Source organism: Hirundo rustica, chromosome 1, assembly GCF_015227805.2.
Source record: "Hirundo rustica isolate bHirRus1 chromosome 1, bHirRus1.pri.v3, whole genome shotgun sequence".
NCBI lineage: Eukaryota > Metazoa > Chordata > Aves > Passeriformes > Hirundinidae > Hirundo > Hirundo rustica.
This window is the reverse complement of record NC_053450.1, coordinates 57035636-57056880: the sequence shown is the minus strand read 5'-3', so window position 1 is coordinate 57056880 and position 21245 is coordinate 57035636. Positions and strand designations below refer to the sequence as shown.

The 21245-nt window shown below is 38.6% G+C and overlaps 1 protein-coding gene across 2 annotated transcripts in view; it reads right to left on the bottom strand.

Annotated features, from left to right (window-relative positions):
• Nucleotides 1-21245, bottom strand: part of DOK6 (docking protein 6) — a 244851-nt gene that overhangs the window by 102654 nt on the left and 120952 nt on the right. The window lies entirely within an intron of this gene.

Here is a 21245-nt window from a genome sequence, read left to right as displayed (position 1 = left end):
GTCCTTGCTACTAGGAGAGTTAAGAAGGTTTTTATGGCATTGGAACTGTAAAGAAACTCATTCAAAGCAATTACAGAGAACTTCTGACTGAAATCATCTGTAAGATCATAATGCAGTATGTGCTCTACTTGATTCTCTGTTGCATAAAACTTCACTCTGAGGAAGAACAAAGTATTAGCTCGAAATGACTCTGTGTCTTTCACTTTATTCTTGGGGGTTTTTAATGTAGTGCTACCGCAAAGAAATAAATCTTGAAAGTTCATAGTCTAGAGTTACTATCAAAAGAAATATAATTAGAAAAGTCTTTTTCAGATTTTATATCTATAGAATTTAAACCCAAAAGGGATTACTTTTTCATTATCAATTTCTTACTCTCATTTTAGACTTGTATCTTTTATTCCCAGTATAAAGTGGATTTTCACATTTGATACACATAAACATTATTTAAGTTACAAAATATTTTATGAAAATACATTTTTTGACATTCTTTCCAATCAGAAAAAAACCTCACATGAATAAAAGTCTTCTAAAAAAAAAATGTATCTAAAATATGAAATTTTAGATTCCTGGATTTTTACTATACACCACTGAGATCGCTATATCATGATCAATAAGTAAGAGACACATGACTGCCTGGGAAGATACAGTTGCTTGAAGCTGAAACTCATAATCCATATTTAATTATGTTAATAGGACATTTTTTCTTTTTCTTTTTTAATTCAGTAGACTTCTAAGTCATACACTGCCAAAGACTTGTCTTCTGTGTTCCTTACTGAGACTAGGCAAAAGTTCCCAATTTCCCATGACTTAAGGTGAATTCAAATCCATGCCCGATACCTTTTAGTGGAGAAAGCAATCTAGAAAACAAATTCTACAGAAAAATGCGTTTTAACAGTAGGGATGAGAAAATGGATCACAGTCATTTAAAAAGGAGTTATTTAGCACCATCAGCATATTCAACTAATGGGCAAAAGTACAATTCTTATGGTGCCATATGCCTTTCCTATTTTCTGCATTAACGATTTTAAACCAGCAAATGGCTGACTTAAATGTTGCTCTTCCTTCTGCTTGGAGTGGCCTCCTCCTAAGTTCCACTGCCTTAAAAAAAGGAAAAGAGCCCCTCTTGATTTTGTGGTAAGTGAGGGTAAGTGGGGGTTTATTAATTTAGTCATAAACAAATAAGTATGACATTAGGTCTTTTTCCTGGATCGCAGTGTTACAATGAATCATAATAACAAGCAAGTAATAAAAGAGCAACTATACACATAATTCTGTGGGGTTTTTTTTTGTTTTTTTTTTTTTTTCCCCTTTTTTTTCTTTTTTTTGTTTTTTTTCTTTTTTTTTTTTTTCCCTGGAATTGGATAAGGGTAGGCAGGCAATTATTATTCTTTACATTTTCACAATAAACCCTAACATATGCTTTTGCATAGAATCTTGATAATATATATAATTAAGGAATCAATTTCCATGCCCCAAACTAGTATTGCAATACAATAGATTGATGCATGATTGAAAAAAATCTTGTTATAAAAATGACTATGACATTTGGGAGAAGTAATGCTTTACTGAGCTAGAAAGAGAGGAACCTTTTCTATCAGAAAAAATTGACAACTTCATTTACACCCTTGATTTGACCCCTCACAAAGCCCAAGATTTATATCAGCAAATACAAGTGTAATGCTTGTAAGTACAATTCTGAATGAAGATTTTTACAAATATGCTACTATAAATCTGTAGTTTTTCATCATGATCTCTACTAAAGAAAGCATTCATAATACCCATTAGAATTTGTAATAGCCTTCATCAGAATACATACAATTTTTCACACGCTGTCAGCTATGTGATTCATAAAGGAGATTAAAATTATAGTGGTGAAAACCTTAAAAAATAAAATTACTTAAAATCTCATAATTCATGGGCTACCAATATTTTCTTAACTTATCAGGCATGCAGTTACAAACTGCCTATAAAGCAAATTGACATAATCACATGCAGAAACATACAACTCTCCTTCCAACTTCTTCCTCCTCACATTTCTCCTACTGTGATCATAGATTTTATAAATAAACCTATAGATATTACGATACTAGGCCTTTTCACTTAGATTTCTGTCTTGCAATATTAATTATTATTATAATTATGTCTACATTTTAATTAAAATGACACATATTGATACAATATGAACCCAAGGATATATCCAGAAATCAAGAAATGTATAGCAGGGCATTGCATTTGAAGGACTAGTTAATGACACATATAGATAAATAATTAACACTTCTCAGAAATAATAAACTCTTCTCAGGGGAGGGAAAAAAAAAAAAAAAAAAACCAAAAAAAAGGCATGATCATCAGTATGAAATGCCATACGAGAAGAAAACTATTTAAATTATTTATACCCAGCGCACACTGGAAATATTTTAAGAAAAACCTAAGGTAGAGGTTACATACATATCTGAATATTGCTGATTTCTACTTTATTGCTGATGAGTACCAGCAGCAAGTACAGCATTTATTAGCAGGAGAGTGCCACTACATCCAGTGATACATGCTGGGAGCACTACTTCTTGCATCACACAGATGTCATGGACTTTGTACTAAACTTGGAAAAGATTCACACTGTCACTGAGCAGAAACTTTTTGAAATTACAGTGGCTTTTTGAGCTTCCTGCATTAATTCATTTCCATCACTAGAGAGAAAAGCAGAGATAAATGTCAGGCTGTCTATTCAATTCCCTTCTTATTTTTTTCAACAAGGTGATTGTAAGCTATAGCAAGGTTTAGGCTAACCTCCTTAAACATTTAGACAAGCTTACCATGTTGATGTTGATGTTTAAAATATAAAGCAGAACCTACACAGTAAGATATTTGGTCATTCTTACTGAATTCATTTTTATAGGAACATACTTAACACATATCTGTCTTTCCTAGACAGGTTAACTTAATTATCTAGAGGCTTGTCTATTAGCATATTCAAATTATCTTTAATTTTACATTTATTAGACATATTTATTTTATATGCCCACAGAAAATTCTCTGATTTGATTATTCCAATTTCTAGGTCCAGTTAAAATTATCAGTGACAGATGTAATATTGACTTCATGTTTTATTTATGGAAGATAAACTTCAGATACAGGATTCATTTTTCTTCCCTTGAAACTGAAACCAAATGCTAAACTACTGAGAGGTTTGGCCAGTGAAGAACTTTGTAAAGAGACAGCCAAATTCACACTGTCACTGAGCAAGTACCATTCTGAAATTTTTTACCAGGGAAAAGGACAACTCCTGTCTGAGAAATTTATTGCCACCTTGCTTAGGACTTACACCCAGGATCATCAATTACTGTAAACAAAGGAATCTCAGCTGTCTGGGAATACACTAGTTAGTCACTGGATTATCTGCCATTGGTGTACTAGTGATTCATTTGCATATCTACCATATCTGAGGCAGCCTTTTAAAATACACAGGAAAAGTGAACAACTTGAATTATTGAAATTCAGAGTTATTTCTACCTGAAATTTATTTACTCATGTTCTTAAAGGTAAGTCATGGTTTAATATGTTTTCCCCTTAAATCTTGGTTGAGAGATTAAAAACCTTGAATGGGCTGTGACAATGCATTAAGTAGCTTTTGCTCTGCTGGTGTAAAAACTGGGACAGCTCTAGAAAAATCTTACAAGAGCCACATAAAACCTTGTCTTTGCCTATCACTACATAGATGCAGCACTCGAACACATGGTTCAGAGCTGAAATTGCTTTAGTTCTCAACACTAGATAGTAGTGAAATGCCATTGTAGAAGCTTTACTGACCACCCTGGGTGCAGATTGCTCAACAGCCGGTGGGGCTGCGCTAATGCTGACACCACTAGAGGTTGTGGCAACCTCTCAAAATGTTATGAAGGTGGATGGACAGTGAACACCAAGTGCTCACATTTAGTTTGTTTAGCTATGATCTGGTTTGACTTTTTGGAATGTGCACAAGCTTGCCCAAGGTTTCTACGCCTAGACTCTACATGAAGTAGAATATCCAATGCTGAACAGAGGGTCAAGTGCACATTAGCGCACAAAGATTAGTCAAGTGCACAAAGATTTCTGTGCTCTTTTACACACACTACTCTCCTTAGGTTGCTTTCATTCAGTGACAATAGTGTTTCAAAAGACTTGAAAACAGTTAACGTGCCAACAGTCCCATATACCTTACACACCATAAGTAGCCAAATGTAATGCAAGCTGAATAGTGACAGAGAATGAAAAATAGATTGTGTGTTTTAGGTTTGGAGCAGTAAATTATCATGTTCTTCACTGAACTCTCCCCAGGCTCAGCCAACCATACATCATTTGTCAATACTCCACATTCAATCTATAAATTAATGTCATGATTTTTGTGCTGTCATTAAATGTATTCTGTTCTCAGGAGAGGTCAGAAATTGCAGAAATCATCAAATTTTATGAGGTGATACATATTCACAAATCCCAGGAGATGTGACCTATATTCCATGTAGATGATCAAAAGCCTTTTTATCTCAGCTGATACCTGGATTCCACTCCAGTATTAGCAAACTTGTGGATATCAAATGGGGTTTTACATTAATACCGAAGGGAAAGGAAGTAGAAATATGCCAAAACACAATAGCTATGAGTTAAGTAATTGTATCTTCTATTATATTTATAGAAATTTTTAAAGTGGGAAAAAAAAAAAACAAAAAACCCCAGTCTAGGATTTCACCACCTATGTATATCTCCACTGGCATATTAGTACCAAGCTAGTAATGTCCCATACCATTATGTTCCAAAAGAGAAGAATGAAAGGATTAGGAATTTAAATTAGTGATAACCAAAGTAAAGAGAGATGCCAAAATCCTGAGTGCCTTAGTACTGCTAGTCTCAATAATTAAAAAAAACCCAAAAAACCAAGAAGGAATGATGGAATGCAGGAAGGAGAAACAAAGGAAAAAAAGGGATGAAGAAAAGAAAGAAAAGAGAGAGAAAGAGAGAGAAAAGAAGAGAGAAACAGATAGAGAAAAAGAGAGAGATAAACCGAGAGAGAAAAGAGATAGACAACGTATATCTACTCCGCTCTATATCAAATATCTCTCCCCTATAGCGAAAATAGCTATAAAAGATGCGAGAACCTCTCTATCAAAGAGATATCCCCTCTATAGCTCCGACATCTCATCGAAACACTCTCGCATCGCACCGCTCGCTCGCCCCTTCTCGCTCCCTCTCTGCCCCTCTCTCCCCCACTCTCTCTGCCCCTCTCTCCCGCTCTCCCACCACTCTCTCTGCCCCTCTCCCATCCGCTCTCCCCTCTTCTCCCGCTCTCTCCCCACTATATTCGGCCCTCGCTCTTCCCCTCTCTCTCCCCTCTCTCTCCACTCTCTCTCCCCGCGTTCTCTCCCATCTCTCGCCACTCTCTCGCCCCTCTCTCTCGTCCCCTCTCTCTCCCCTATATAGCAAAGCTAGAAAATAATTGATACACGATCACATAGGATTACCTTAAACTTGCTAACAATTCCTTGATGCGCTAATATTTTTTAATAGATCTATTGGGTTTACATGGCAAGGTTTTGGTATGTTGGAGAAGTGGTTTCTATAAGAAAACAGCAGAAGCTGCCCTAACGTTGAACAGAGACAATTCCAGCCAGCTCCAAGGCAGACTTGCTTCCAGCCAAAGCTGAGCTCATCAGCAGTGTTGGTAGCGCCTCTGTGAAAAGACATTTAAGGTATGATAGGAAGGGAAACATGAGAGAAACAGCCCTGCAGACACCAGTGTGAAAGAAGGAGTGGGAGGATGTGAGCTAGGTGCCAGAGCAGACCCCTGCAGTCTGGGGTGAAGACCATGGTGATGCAGGTTGTGGCCCTGCAGCCCAAGGAGGACCACCACGGAGCAGAGATCCACCTGCAGCCCAGGGATGACCCCATGCTCGAGCAGGGGCACGTGCACTAAGGAAGCTGCAGCGTATGGAGAACCTGTGTAGAGCCTGTGTAGGAGCAGCTGGCAGCAGCTGCAGCCCATGGAGAGGAACCCATGCAGGAGCAGGTTTGTGAAGGACTGTACACAATGGGAAAGACACCATGCTGGAGCAGGGAAAAAAACATGAGGAAGGAGCAACAGAGACAAATTATGAGTTGACTGCAACCTTCACTCTCCATCCCCTTGTGGTGCTCAGGGGAAGACCTGGGAGTGAAGTTGAGCCTGTGAAGGAAGAGGTGGGGAAAGGTACTTTCACTATTTTTTTTTTTTTTTTTTCCTGCTCCCTATCTCCCTATCCTACTCTGTTGCTACTTAGCCCAAGTCTGTTTTGTCTGTTTTGCCTGTTTTGCTACTTCACAGACAACTCCCTGTACTTACCTTGACTCATTAACTTTTTAGTGCGTCTTCTCCTCCTGTCCTGCTGAGTAGTGGAAATGAGAGAGCAGCTTAGTGGGCACCTCTCAGCCAGCCAAGGTCAAATCACTACAACAAAACCACACACTCTCTGTGTTCTAGATATGAACATTGGAAGCAGGGGTAGTGCAGCTTTCTTTTACCTAACAATACAGCCTGGATATTGCCACTGAACATGCCCTGCCTCCTTGCAGGTCTGTCATCATGTTTCCCAGTAAGAGCAGGTGATCATGTTTTCATATTGATTACTGCAAACAAGATGAGAAGCTTGGGGAATTTGCGAAGACATTATGATTTCCTAATATAAAGCTGCACTATTTGCAGACTAGAGCTGGCTTGCAGCCAAGACTGATTATATCTAGGCATGAAGACATAACCAAAAAATAATTCTTTATTGACTCTTATCATCATCAGGCAATGAAAACTACAATCGTTTGCAGATGACACACCTTAACAAGGTGCTAACGTTTCAGCACAGTTTTAAGGGATAAGTCTCAAGACACATGATGATTTGCTCTAAAATGTGCTATTCTTAGAGCTGGCTGAGATTTTTCTGAGTAAATCCAGATGTATCAAGACCTAAAGGCACTGTCAGAAGACTACTCATCTCACTGCCTGTCTGCCTGGCAGGCTGCTGAAGAATCCAAAACTTCAGCATCAGGGGCAGTTGTATCATATTGATGGTGGACAGCAGCCTAAAGAGTGGGGAAGGATAACTACTCTGATGATCAAGCTTTGTAGTCTTGCCTGAATTTGAAGGAAAACATCCTGTTTGAATTTTCCTTCTACAAGAACATTTTTAAAATCTATTTTAAATTGCAATCTTTAGAACATAGGAAGTTATAGATTTGAAAGCACACACTATTCCATTTTGTAGTGCTGGGTGCTAGAAAATATCAGTCTAGGAAAGAAATTGAATCCATTTCTCCAGGCTTTACAAAAAAAAAAAAAACCCAAAACGACTTAAAATACTAAGTCTCATTCACTTTTTTCCCCAAGTACCTACCACAGCAGAGGCCCTTATAACAAATTACTCAATTAAAGAACACCACATGCATAATGGAACAGACTAACCGAGATGGAAAAGCCAGGCTTTTGTTCTAGCTTCAACTATATATACTATGCCATTCTCTTTTCAACCTGATACAGAACTCCTGATATACTTTTGTTTCTTTTAATTATGTTAAAAAAAAACCCCAAAAAAACAACTAAAGGAGCAAGACACATTCCACCAGGAAATGGCCTCAAATTGCACCAGGGGATGTTTAGATTAGATATTAGGAAACATTTCTTCACTGAAATGGTGGTCAAGCAGTAGAAACGACTACCTAGGGAAATGGTGGAATCACCACCCCTGGAAGTTCAAATGTGGTGTTAAGAATTCACTTCTATGATCAGCCTAATAAAATCAGGGTAAGATATCTAAAAACCTGAACAGCATGTGGAAATAGCAACCTTAAGTACAATGATGATGGCAAAGTCTGTTAGAAAATCCCACAGCCTTTTATGCTGTGGAAAGAAATTAAGAAATTACCTTGCTTAGTGTACAGAAACAAATACTTATTGTGGTCTGTTCTACAACCATCAGAGTGTTTAGTGAAATGGATATTTAAAAAATAAGTTTACAATGAAGACAAAAAGTTTGCTTGTAAATTTTACCCTTTTCAAACACATGTTGTTTCATGGCATGACTCCATATTACAACCCCATACATGGATATTTATTAATGTTAGATTCTATATCCCCATATATATCTATAGTCAATGTTTAATATAGAGAAAAGTCCTCTGCCTGAGATTTTTTCCAGACTTTGACACATTTGTCAACCAGTTAATGAAGTTATCCCAGTCCTTCATCTGCAAACTACCAATTACAACTCAGAATATGAAGAAATTTTATGCACAAAAAATTCATCAAAATTCTTTGACTGTTTTCTGTAATTCTTTAATTATTGCATGTGAATGCCTTTTGGCAGTGTAGAGCAGTCCAAAATTTTTAAAAACTAGGTGTAGATAGCATAAAGGCATGTTAAAATAGGTCGTGTCATTGCTTTACCTTCTAATAATATGTGTTTACAAGAGAGGAAGTACATTTAGACTTTCACACTTACATGTAGTATTGCAAGAGTTGTTTTATTAGTTTATAAGTTATTTTTGTAATGGTTCATTCCACTGTATCCCCCTGTGTTCTGTAATGATTTCCCCCCTATGAGTTAGGTATATAACCAGATGTTTTGTGTCAATCATTCCTCCCCTGCACCTGTCCCTGTCAATCTCCCCTCTCTCCTCTTGGTCGCCCTATCTGTCACTTTGGAAGCCTTCCCTGGATTCTGGAAAGATCCAGGAGAGGCACCGAGTGATAGGCTGGTGCCTGGGGAATCCTCTCCTCCCCTCTTGTGATTTGTTCCTTGTTCAGAAGTTGACACCCCCTGTTACACCCCCGTGTTCCCTGACTGGCTGACCCTTTGTTGCCACCCCTGGATCCTCCCTCGTTTATAAGTGGCCGCAAGGCTTTGATCTGGGCTCTCTCTGGGCAGCAGTGGTCTGAGGCGGAGCTCCTTGCCAGACTCCCCTTAATAAACTACCTTTTACCCTGCTCAAAGAGAGTCGACCCTTTTTCTGTCGCCATAGTCGTGACACCATCAGGTCCACTCGCCAGTGTGGGGAACCAAGAACCCACCGGGAGGAGATTACTCGCTCTGCCTGTAACCCCGACCGATCCATGTTGCTGCAGTGCAGAACTGAGCTAGCCTGTGGTCAACGCCTGCTAGGCGTGAGGAACACTACGACACTTACAATATGATTAAAAATTATTCTAACTTAATTTATGGCATAAATTATACAAAAGGATCTCCACATCTTTGTTTCATAGGACTTGAAGCTATGTGGCACGGTACTTTAATCAAAACCACTATGAATCTCAAAATGATATCAGAAAGAAATCCTGTTGTACAGAGATGCACAATATACTAGCAATTTCAGATTTCAGTTTAAGGTAAGCAGCCAGAGGCTAAGAAAAACTTTTTTTTTTTTTTTTTTAGCGAAGTGTTAGACCATGTTCTGCATTTTTATGGGCTTCTGTCACCTCACTAACACATACTTTGTTCTAGTATAAAATATAGAGCTTGCAGATACTAAAATGTTCACTGATTTTTAACAGCTTACAACCCTCCACCCCCCGCCCCACTCCAGTACCAAAATCCAAACCAACAAGTGAGCAACTATGACACTTTCTATTAAAGTCCAAGAAACAGTTCTGTAAATTTACATGCCTAAAATCCTAGATTTCAGCATCACTAACCCACCTCCACTCCATGCTTACTTGGAAAGGCAACTGTATGTTGAACTTCGAGGGCAGAGGCTTTGAGATCCATGCATTTCTCCTAGTGAATCTAAATTCTCTATTCAAGATGGTGCTGACCTTGCACCACCTACCAGATGAAGCTGAAATCTTCTTGATCTCTTCTCTTTGTCTTCTGAACTTGTTCAGTTCATGCAGGAAGGAAGATTTTTTTTTTTAAATAATATTTTACTCTTAAGAGTACATGCATTCTAAAATAGATAATTCATCATTATCTTAGCTATCTTTTTTGTTTTTGTTCCTATGGCAACAGTTTATATTTCATATAAATTTCAATATCTTGAAGTAAAACTGTGATAAGGAAAGCACTTATAGTGTCTACACTTCAATATATTTGTCCAGGACAAAAGAATAATGCTTCTCTGCTTAGGATCATAGAATGGCTTGGGTGCTCAGTAGTCACTAATTAGTAGTCACTAATTTCTACCTTTTTGAAAGATGGATACAATGCTTCTTTTCTCCCCCAGTCACCTGGGACTTGACTTGACTGCCATGAGTTTCCAAATATCATGGAGACCTCTATCTAGATACACTATGTTAGACATTATTAAAGAATCTCCAGACAAGTTTACAGTGTGTGAACAGCAAGGGCAAATGAATCCTTATCACCTCTGCAATTTACACAACTACATAATCAAAATTTAGGGAACAAAACCAAATTTCAGCCACCAAAGGTTTTGACTTTCAAAGTCTGAACTTTAGGGTTTCCCATATTGCAGTCTTAGAGCAAGTTTACCTTTGCTGCATTTAGAAATATTACAGCTTTCCTACTTATTTTGTCACAGCACCTGTGCGTGCTCCTGCTGGAAGTCAACCTTATTTCCTTCCTGTCCCACATTTGCCCTATAAACTGAGAATGCAGCAGCGTTCCTAGCTCAGGGACCTGTCTTGAAGAAGTGATGAAAAGATGGTGACCATTTTATGTGTCTACTGTTTTCAAATCTAGCATTCCACAAAAAAAAAAAAAAAAAAAAAAAAAAAAAAAAAAAAAAAAAAAAAAAAAAAAAAAGAGTTTATCTGTTGTAAGGCACCCCCCATCCCCAAGTAGGCATTTCTGCGTCAGGAAAAGGGTTTCAGCTTACCTTAAACATATAAGGAAACCAAAATAGAAAGTTCAGTCTTTCTCTTTGTAATTGGCTCAATGCCAAGAGAAAAGCACCTGTTGAATCTTGTCACTGTCTTCCAACATCTGTACCTCTCCTTATTGGCAATTTGCCAGTGGAACCCACCTAAACTATTAAGTACTAAAGGGACTACACAAATGAACTCAAAAGCTTTTTTGGGACTGCCTTAACCGTGTTAGAATGATCTCTATACTGGGTTCGACCTGCATTTCCTTGTTTGTTTATGTTTATTATTTTCATTGTTTATTAAAACTTGTTATTTTACAAAGCATGTCCAGAGAAGTTGTCTCACTATGTGATTTAAGCCATTACTCTGAATAGGGCTGGACCCTCAGAGGTGTTGGAGACCCCAATATTTGTCTACCCAAAATATCTTTGAAATGCTGAATAATTTTAGAACTAAGTCTACAGTCAATTAATAACCTAAAAGTCACTGAAAAAGGATGAAAAGCTGTGGCTTGTCTCCCGCACAGAGCCCCAGCTCCATTTTTGCCCCAGCTAACTCAAGAGACAAGCCACAGTTGGAAGGATTTTTCCTCAGGGTCTTAAAACCCAGGAGAGGCCAGGATTATTTTCCTTAGCAGAGAGAGAGCAAATCCCCGTCAATGGCAAAGGAAGATCTGCACTTGATCTGAGGGTGAAACCAGGGCTTTATTCGGTCTTTCTTCTGTGGTCCTGCCCCAGCCTGGGTCAAGAACCCCGTCCTAGTCCCCGAGCCAAGAGGGCTTGGCCACGTGTTGCTTAGGCTTATACCCAGGGAAGGGGCTAAACACGGGGACAAGCCACTACCCAATCAGGGATAAGCTGGGAGAGCAACAGGGTTGGATTACATTCCAGGAAGGGAACAATGTGGGAGAATGGGTGGAGAAAAACTTTGGGATAGTACATTTTCCAGGGGAACAGGGGAGTACAGAAGAAACCATTCCAAAACCCAATATAAAAATGAAATGCAATATGAAACCAAATAATACACAGCAACAGAAAGCAACAGTGTAGCACCTGTGCCATCAACAGCTATGTCCTGAAGATGGAGGGTAATTTTCTGCATTCATTCTGTTTGCCAGGAATACATATTACCAGTATGTGTCAGAAAATTGTAACACTGTAGCTCAGACAGATAACCATGAAAAATTAGGATCATCTGGCAACCAAGAGCAATGAGAGGCAGAATTAAAATACTTCTACTTTATATATGTTAAAGTCAGAACAGAGATACCTATTTATGGGCAAAATGAAAAAAGAAAAAAGAAAAAAAAAAAAAGAAACTAAAAATCATTATTAATGAAAAGGAAACTATTTGTCCTGAACAAAAGAATATGCATTCTAAGTAAATTTTAACATTACCATGACTCAGACTGAACTTTGCCCTAAAAGTGGATAGTGTTTCAAAATTTGTGATAAAAAAGGGAGAATGTAAGAAACAAGAGCAATGTATTTAACTTCATACAATGCCTGTCTTTTCACTCTTTTTTAGATCTCGGACACTGTGTTACATATGGAAGCGAGAGCATGCATCTGATCTCCAATGAGCCATATGCTTTATGGAGAGTGCAGGTTCCTTTCTCTCTATATATAAAAAAACAAAACCAGAAAATAGAAAAGCTAGGGTCATAAATTTTCATTTAACAATCCCTGACACCTTAACAGTGAAATATACTATGTTTCAGAATAGTTTCAACTACTTAGGTTTATTTTTCTGCATCCAAAATGTTAATTTTTGTATTCTTCTTTCCAGTTCCCAAACTGTATTTAGGAAGCTGTTCTTCACTTTCACCACCTCCATGATCCTGGAGCTTCAACATCACAAAAATAACAGCAAAAATGGGAACTTTAATTTGGTCATTTTTAAATATCAATATTAGTATTTTAAGCTTTATTTTTAAAGCTTATATAGCCATTTGTATTGTTAGTAAAACAGCAAGTATGAGCACTTACTTGCTTCAGCTTAAAGTCTCAAAGTTTCACAGTAATTTTAACGCAAAACCTCCAGGCTTCTTAAAAAAAAGGAAGTAGTAATATGAATTACATCTAATACTCCAATCATATCTGTCAAACTCTTTCAGTACATAGTGGTGTTGCTTGTGAAAACTATCAAGGAGAAAAAACCCAACATATGATAAGTAGTAATTTGCCAATAGCCCGAAAACTTATTCAATACAAACTTGAAATGAACTTTTGCCTTTTCAAATGATACTAGCACTGTGCTTTTTGTTGGTGGTTTTGTTTGTTTTCTTTGTGTGTGTGTGTTTAAGAAAAGAAAACAACACCAACAATTGGTGAGAACAGATTTAAAAAGAAAAATACCTACGAACCTAGAAGAAACCCACACTGCCATTTGACGACAACAGACTTTCAATTTCAACAAAGTAAAACTTTTTTTGGAGAGTTATGACAAAAATTGATTATCACAGTTTGACTGCACTCAAATAAGCTGAAACACAAGAACAAAGAAGAAAAAGCCTGTTTATGCTGCAGGTGTATAAAAGAGTTTTATCAAGGTAACCATCACAGAAGCAAGACATTCAAGAAATAAAAACAGTGAATTGAGCCACAAAAACCACAAGAATGGATAAAACCCCTAAACCAGAAGTTCCAAATAGAGTAACTGATAGACACTTTGCAATAAACCAATTCTATTTTCCCCGGGACTTGAAAGTTTTAAGGAAAAGCCAAAGCATAATCTCTTAAAAATAATGAACATGTTTCTTGGTTGTAATGAGCTGCAGCTCATGCATGCATGTGTGCTGGCTTGAAAGCAAAACCAGCGAGAGACTCCAAGTCAGAAAAAACCCAATTTAATAGGAGAGGGAAAAAAAAAAAAAAAAAAAAAAAAAAAAAGTAAGATAAATAAAACAAAACACATGAAATAGTACAAAGGATCACTGACAGAGTCAGAATGCAACATGGCACCGTGGTGGTAGCAGTCCAGATGAAGTGGTCTTGTTGAAGCAGTGTTCCCATAGAAAGGTCTGGTAGCTCTTGTCCTCTGGGAATCCAATGGGTAAGGCTGCCTGTGCTGTCCCAAATCCCAGATTATATCCAGGTGGGAATGCTTGGCTCCTCCCCCGGGGGAGAGTGTCTCGCAATGGGCTGATATCATTTTATCAGTCTTGCAATGGGTCCTTGATTGCCCATTAAACAGAGATAGCTCCTGGAGGGAGTTATCAATGAGTCATGCAGCAGGGCACTGATGGGCCATTAACAGAAGACAGTCTGGAGGGAGGGGGCAAGGGAAACACTGCCCAACCTAGTTTCAACAGCTCATGTAGATGGTGATAGAATACATACTTTGGGCACATCTTACATTGTAACCTAGGACAGCATGGAAAGAAGAAACCTCTTCAATTCTTCTAATTCTATACAGAGTGGGGCTTTGTACTGAAGAGAACACAGAAAAATATCAGTATCCTGGGGGTCTCTGCATTTGTTTAACAGTGGCAGTTTTAAGATTTCTCTGTGATTTTGCCCCTTACGTTACAACTCACTCTATTCTCAAACCACCAAAATCACCTCTCAGCTCTAATTTGTCTCTCTTATCTATGTCTTCATATTATTTTCAACTCCCCCTTTTTTTCTTTTTTTTTTTTTTTTTTTTTTTTTTTAGCACTAGGTTTAAAAATTTATCAGTTTTCATCAGATTCTGCCATTTAGATCATAAAATAGATTTTACACAAACCTGCACTGGAGGGGCTACTAAGTATAAAATGCCTGGGGTTTGGTATCACTTAGTATTTTGCTGTCATCACTAAAGGAAAAATCAAGCCCCCATATGGTCTGTCCCTGACTAGTGCAAATCAGGAACAGCATTTCTTGAAAGCTAGCTATTATTCAGGCACAATCCTCATCATGCTAGCAACTTCCTAAACAGCATCATAAAATTCTAGATTAAATCAGTACTCATGCCCTCCAATTTCATTTTATTGCTGGTCCTGCACAACCACCACTGCTCCCTTCATCACATCTACAAGTTTTGTGAGAGTTTAAAGGGCATTTCAGTACACCAGTCTCAGTTAAGACACTTGTCTTACAGTCGCATTACAGATACCAGGCTTGCAGGAAGAAGAGCATCTTAACAGATACATGCATCCAGGCATGGCTGTAACTACACAAAAAGTGACAGCACACCTACCTGAAGAAAAAGACCTCAACAACAATAAGAAAAAGTCCCCAACCAAAAAAGATCCACCCCAAAACCTTTTTTAGCAAAGGTATCAGGGAAAGTTAGCACGTCAAACCCACCAGCTGGAATCCAGAGCTAAAAGACCACTTGCCTCATACACTTCAGAATAAAGAAAAAATAAGCAAACAAAATTTCATAATTCTTAATTAAAAAAAAATCACAAAAAATTCTCTTAATGGTAATAACTTTCACACAATAATTTTCAGGAAGGCTCAAATTGAGATCATAACGTGTTCCTGTTAGGACAGCAGCAATTTCCAATGGTTTTACGAATTCCCACACTTTAAAGTCCATTGTAGGTTCACTGAGTTATAGACTACTTTTCAGGTAAGTGAATCAGCTCTGACTTCTCATTAGTTCACTTCCACTGAAACAATTCTCATGGTGACAGAGAACTTTAAAATGTTGCTTGCTAATCACCAAAGTCACAAGTTTCTGCCCTCTAGAGCAGATGTCAGAAACAGATATAGTGACAGCAAGAAGCTTCACTTTCTTCCTGAAGAAGGGATAATTCTTCTTTAAAGACTTGTTATCCTATACTTTTATTCAGGGAATTATAATATGAGATTGATTTGCTCTTCAAAATAGTTCAAAAGGGCTTCAGAATGGAACACATTTCTATGATTGTTGTAGATGTTGGGAGCACTGGTGGTACTGAAGTGTAGGTGATAATGAAAACATATGGAGAATTCTGATTTTTGTTTTTCTACAGAATGTTTTCGTTAGCAAATGAAGATTACCAACAATTAGATGCAACTCAGATTACTAATTTGCTGAAACTCTATGTGGAAATACAGGGGTTACAGCCCACCCAGAGCTCAGATTTGCCAGTAGCTGCCTTGAAGACAGTAAGATGAGAGACTAAGAGCTGCAGGAGCTTAGGAAAAAACCACAGGCTCTGAGCCAGCACACCCAGTGGGCTGGTATCACAGCTCTCAGGCTTTCTGGGGAGAACCAAAGTGTTCTGTATCTTTAGAGACCTATTTTAAAACAGAATAGTATTTTATTGTGCTTAATTAAGAAAGCTATGTGCCAGAAGAATGTGCTGCTTTTTGTCACTTTAAGATGGCACAGAGGAGAACGTATCAGGTCATACTATCAAAACCAAAATGATGCCATTATTTAAAATAATTTTCTGGCACAACACTGACAAACCCCTGCTTCACATTGTTCAGTCCCTAAAATCAACTCAGCTTTGAGTATTCCTTTCTCCTTGTCTCCAAAAAATGGTTGACTCTATGCTCAGCAGGCCTTTTGCAATGGGTTTAATGTTGTCTTCCATTTGCCTCTGGAAGTCAAGATGATAAGAAATAAGGTATCTGTTTCTGTATATTCAGAGGCTGCACAGCAGAAAAATGTCCACATTATGAGACTCTGGGGTCCTAAAAAATTCAAAGTCAACAGTTATGATTCTAGAAGATTTTTGCCTTCAGTCAACACCACTTGAGTGGTTTTTTGACACCGAAGCCGTGGGAAAGAAGAGGGATTAGCAATGTCATGGTGTTAACCAAAGAAGTGGCAAGATTTGCCAAAATAAACACCATTGTGTGTACATCACTATATGCTGTGAGGCTGTTAAAAGTCTATGCCTCTTCCCATATAAACCAGTGCCACTAAATAAGAGGAGAATAGAACCCATCTTAAATTAGAAGCAAGCTCTCTAAATATTCCTTAAACTCTGTTAAGTTTCATAGAGGAAAGCCAAGTACTCAGCACATTTCAACAGCAGTAAAAATTGCAACAGTTCCTTTCGAGAAGACAGAATTTACTGTGGAAATTATTTGGGTGGGGGTTTTTTGTGTTTTTTTTTTTTTCCCCCCATATATTCCTAGTTCAGAAAACACAAAAGATTTGGAGTTAATGAGAGTCAGATTTTAGTGAAACAAAACTGTGTATCTTTCACATCAGATAGATGTGATGCAATCTAAACTTCTCAGATAGACTGAAGGTGTAGTGGCATGGAGAAAGGCAAACTGATTGAAGCTCCACTATACTCACAGCTAAGATTTGTAGTCTTTCAGAAACAGCAAGATATCTGATGAATTTTGTCTTAGGTTGTAATACAAGATATACCCAAAAGTATGTATTCTATTACCAGCTGTTAAAACCAGGTGGGGCAGAGTTCTTCGTCTCTTCCATCACTCTCATAACTCCAGGGGGATCTTCTGTTAATGGGCCAGCTGTTAAAACCAGGCGGAGAAATGTTCTTTAACGCTTCCACAACCCATCTTCCCTCCAGGGGGTTATCTTCTGTTAATGGGCCACTGAGTCTCACTGCATGACTGATAAAATTACATCATCCCATTGTGAGATGCTCCACCCAGAGGGAAAAGCCATCTGAATAAAAATATGAGAGTCAAAAGACCAGGGCAGCCTGTTTCCACTGGAGTCCCAGAGGAAGACCATCTTATCACCGCTGGACTTTCAGAGGAAAACTACACCCTTCTATAGAATCATTGCTTCAACAGAACCACATCTGTCACTCCAAGAGGACTTGACTGGACTGCTACCAACACCCTGACCAACAGGGTGTCAGGCTGTATTCTGACCCGCTGGACTTTCAGAGGAAAACTACACCCTTCTATAGAATCATTGCTTCAACAGAACCACATCTGTCACTCCAAGAGGACTTGACTGGACTGCTACCAACACCCTGACCAACAGGGTGTCAGGCTGTATTCTGACTCTGTTAGTGTTTTCTTTTTGTTTGTTCGGTTTTTTGTACTACTACATTTTTTTTATTTTAATTTTCTTAGTAAAGAACTGTTATTCCTATTCCCATATCTTTGCCTGAGAGTCCCTTAATTTCAAAATTATAATAATTTGGAGGAAGGGGGTTTATGTTGTCCATTTCAAGGGAGGCTCCTTCCTTAGCAGACACCTGTCTTTTCCAAGGCAGGAATACTTCTATAGCTCCATCTTCTCTGTATTCTCAGATCATGTAAGCAATAAGATTCTCTGAACTATTTTTTCTCCAGGCTGAGCAAGTCCTCAGTCCCTCTTCAGGTGTCAGGTTCTCCTGACCCTTGGTGCCCTCCCCTGGGTTCACTCCTGTATGTCAATATTATGCTGAGTGCACAAAACTGGACATAGCAGTCTAGATGTGGTACTACAAATGCTGAACAAAGGGAAGGATCACTTTCCAGTACCTGCTGTGAAGACCCTTACTAATGGTGTCCAGGGTGTGTTGTACGCCACAACCCCAGAGCCTTTTCTGTAGAGCTGCTTCTCAACAGGGGCACCAAGGCTGCCTTGTGGCTGGGATTACCGCAAACCAGGAGAAAGAGCTTTTGTTCTTGCTGAACTTCATAAGCTTTATGTAAGCCCATTTCTCCAGCCTGTCCAGGTCCCTCTAACAGCAGCCCCACCTTCCCAGTTTGGGTCACCCCCGCCTGGTGTCACCTGCAAACCCTCCACCTCATCATGCAGATTGTCAATGACGACATTGAATGGTATTGGTCCCAGCACTGACTCCTGAGGGATCCACTACCTTCGGGCTACAAGCTTGGCTTCACAACCTTGGTTTTTTAAGTCCAGCCTAATTTCTGTCCACCTTATAGTGTCTTTACCCATCCTGTGCTCCACCAGTTTTGAAGGCTATGGAAGAAGCTACAGAGGGTGTCAAAGACCATAAAAACCAAGGTATATAAGAACTATTGCCTTTCTTTTGCCAGACACCTCTTGGCAACTATGATTTGCATGTGGGAAGTGTTTTTCTTCTACTGCCATTCACCTTGCTGTCCTTCAGGTGTTTACACGTGATTTGCTCCAACAGTGTTCTCAGGGACTGTGGTGAGGCTGACTGGAGTACAGTTATCTGGATCCTCCTTCTTGTCATTCTTGACAAGCAAGTTCCACTAATTTATGTATGAACTCCAAGTGATTTAAATTATGCCTGTCTATGCCTTCCTGTGCTGGGGATACTGCATCACATTCAGGGGCTCAAGGACCTGAGGACAAGCCTTGTAAGTGAAAATCACAGTATAAAAGGTACCTTAGCCTTTCTCATGACCCTTGTCACTATGCTGACTGTTCCAGCAAGCGACAGGGCCATGCTTACTTAGCCTTTATTTTACTCCTGATGTACTTTAAGAAACCTTTTTTATCTTGCAGTTCCCTGAGCTGGAGTTTGCTTAACTCCATTCCTATATAAATAGATAGTGCCTCTGTATGCTTCCCAAGTAGTCTGTCTCTTTCATTGTAGGCGCTTTTTTTTGTGTTTGAGCTGAGTCAGGAGCTCCACATCCATTCATACTCACCTTCTGTAAAGCTTGTCTTCTGAGAACGGGGAAAACTTGTGCTCAGAGGATGCTGTCCTTGCAAATTGGATAGGTCTCCTGGGCTCCCTTGCCCTTCAAGAATCCACAGGATCCTGCCAAGCCTGTCCCTGAACAAACATCTCCCCTCATCACACTATTGATAATCTGTATTAAGAAATTGTCTTCAATCAGTTTCAGAAATCTGGATTGCTTGTTCAGCCTAATTGGCCTTCCAGTAGTTACTGCTGAGGTTAAAATCACCCAAGAATACCGATACCTGGGACTATGAGGCTTTTTCCACCTGCCCTAAGATTGCTTCATCTGCCTTCTCTTATTGATGAGAAAGTCTAGAGCAGACACCTGTTACATCACCTGTCTTGGTCTGAATTTTGATCTCCATCCACAAACTCTCCACTTGTTTGCCACTTCACCCAGAGCTCTGTCCACTCAAAACACACCTTTGTATAGAGCCTAAAGGGAGAGCATCTCATACTGACAACCTTGTTAGCACCTTAAGGTACATGTGCCTTGTATTTACAACTGGTATCGAGGTTAAGAAGAAAGGGATGAGTGGGCCAGACATGCTGAACTTCCTTAAGTTTGTCCCTTCTTTGGTGAAAGAATTCTGAAGATATTACTTGCTGTCACTCTTTTCAAATATACCTGAACCACTGTAATTCTAGGGAAGGAACAAGATCCACTCATTAGGAAAGAAGGGGAATGCATCCGTAAGCAAATGAAGACGTTTTCACAGAACTGACTTCAGTGTTGTTGGAATATAATTAAAATGTTTTTATTCAGTAATTAATTATAATATAGAGTCACTATTAATTCTACACATTAGAATTCAAAATCTTTAATGTGAACTACTTATCTAATGATCTCTTAAACCAATTGTAGACAGACAGATTTTATCTGTGTGTCTTTAAAATTAAATTAATTAACAAACAAGCTGTCAATCTTTCATGACAGAATGTACGTATCACTGTTTGCAATATTTGATCTGAAATCTACATAATTCATGACCTTGCATGAATTACTACTTTTAACTTCCTGAACATTTCTCAGATTTTGTTTTACTGTATTTAGTTTATTATTTAGACTGTACATTATCCAATGTTTATATGATAACATTAATATAGAATCATAGAATATTCAGAGTTGGAAGGGATCAACAAGGATCATCAAATCCAACTCCTGGCCCTGCACAGGACAGTGTCCAGTGTCACACCATGTGCCTGAGAGTATTTTCCAAATGCTTCTTGAACTCTGTCAGGCTGGTGCTGTGACCACTTCCCTGGGGAGCCTGTTCCAGTGCCCAAACACCCTCTGGGTGAAGAAGCTTTTCCTAACATCCAACCTAAACCTCCCCTGACACAACTTCAGGCCATTCCCTCAGGTCCTATCACTGGTCAACACAGAGCAGAGATCAGTGCCTGCCTCTCCTCTTCCCCTCTCGAGGAAGTTGCAACTAGAATGAGGTCCTCTTCAGACAAAGCAACTTCAGTCACTCTTCATATGGCTTCCCCTCTAGGTCCTTCACCATGTATGTATAATGTTATATATATTTAAAAAAAACCAAACCAACATATATACAGTATTATCTATAAACACTTTTAAATGCAGTTTCAAATGTCACTAAAAAAGCATAAACTTTATTAGTAAAGAATTTTCCACTATTTTAAGAACTTTTTTCCTGTTAAGATATACCCTAGGACACAGATGTGTACAACTGTACTTTCAAACAAGAAAATAGTGCACTTTAAGCATGCAGTGTTCAGCATCTTGCAAGTAACTACCTGCCATTATGTACCATAATGCCCAAGTCTTATTCTATGCTAGTCTAGTAATCATGCTACAGAGTCATTCAAACCACAGACTGTTTGACACCCTGCTTTAAAATATCCTGAGGTTTTAGCTTGTATTTGCCACTTATT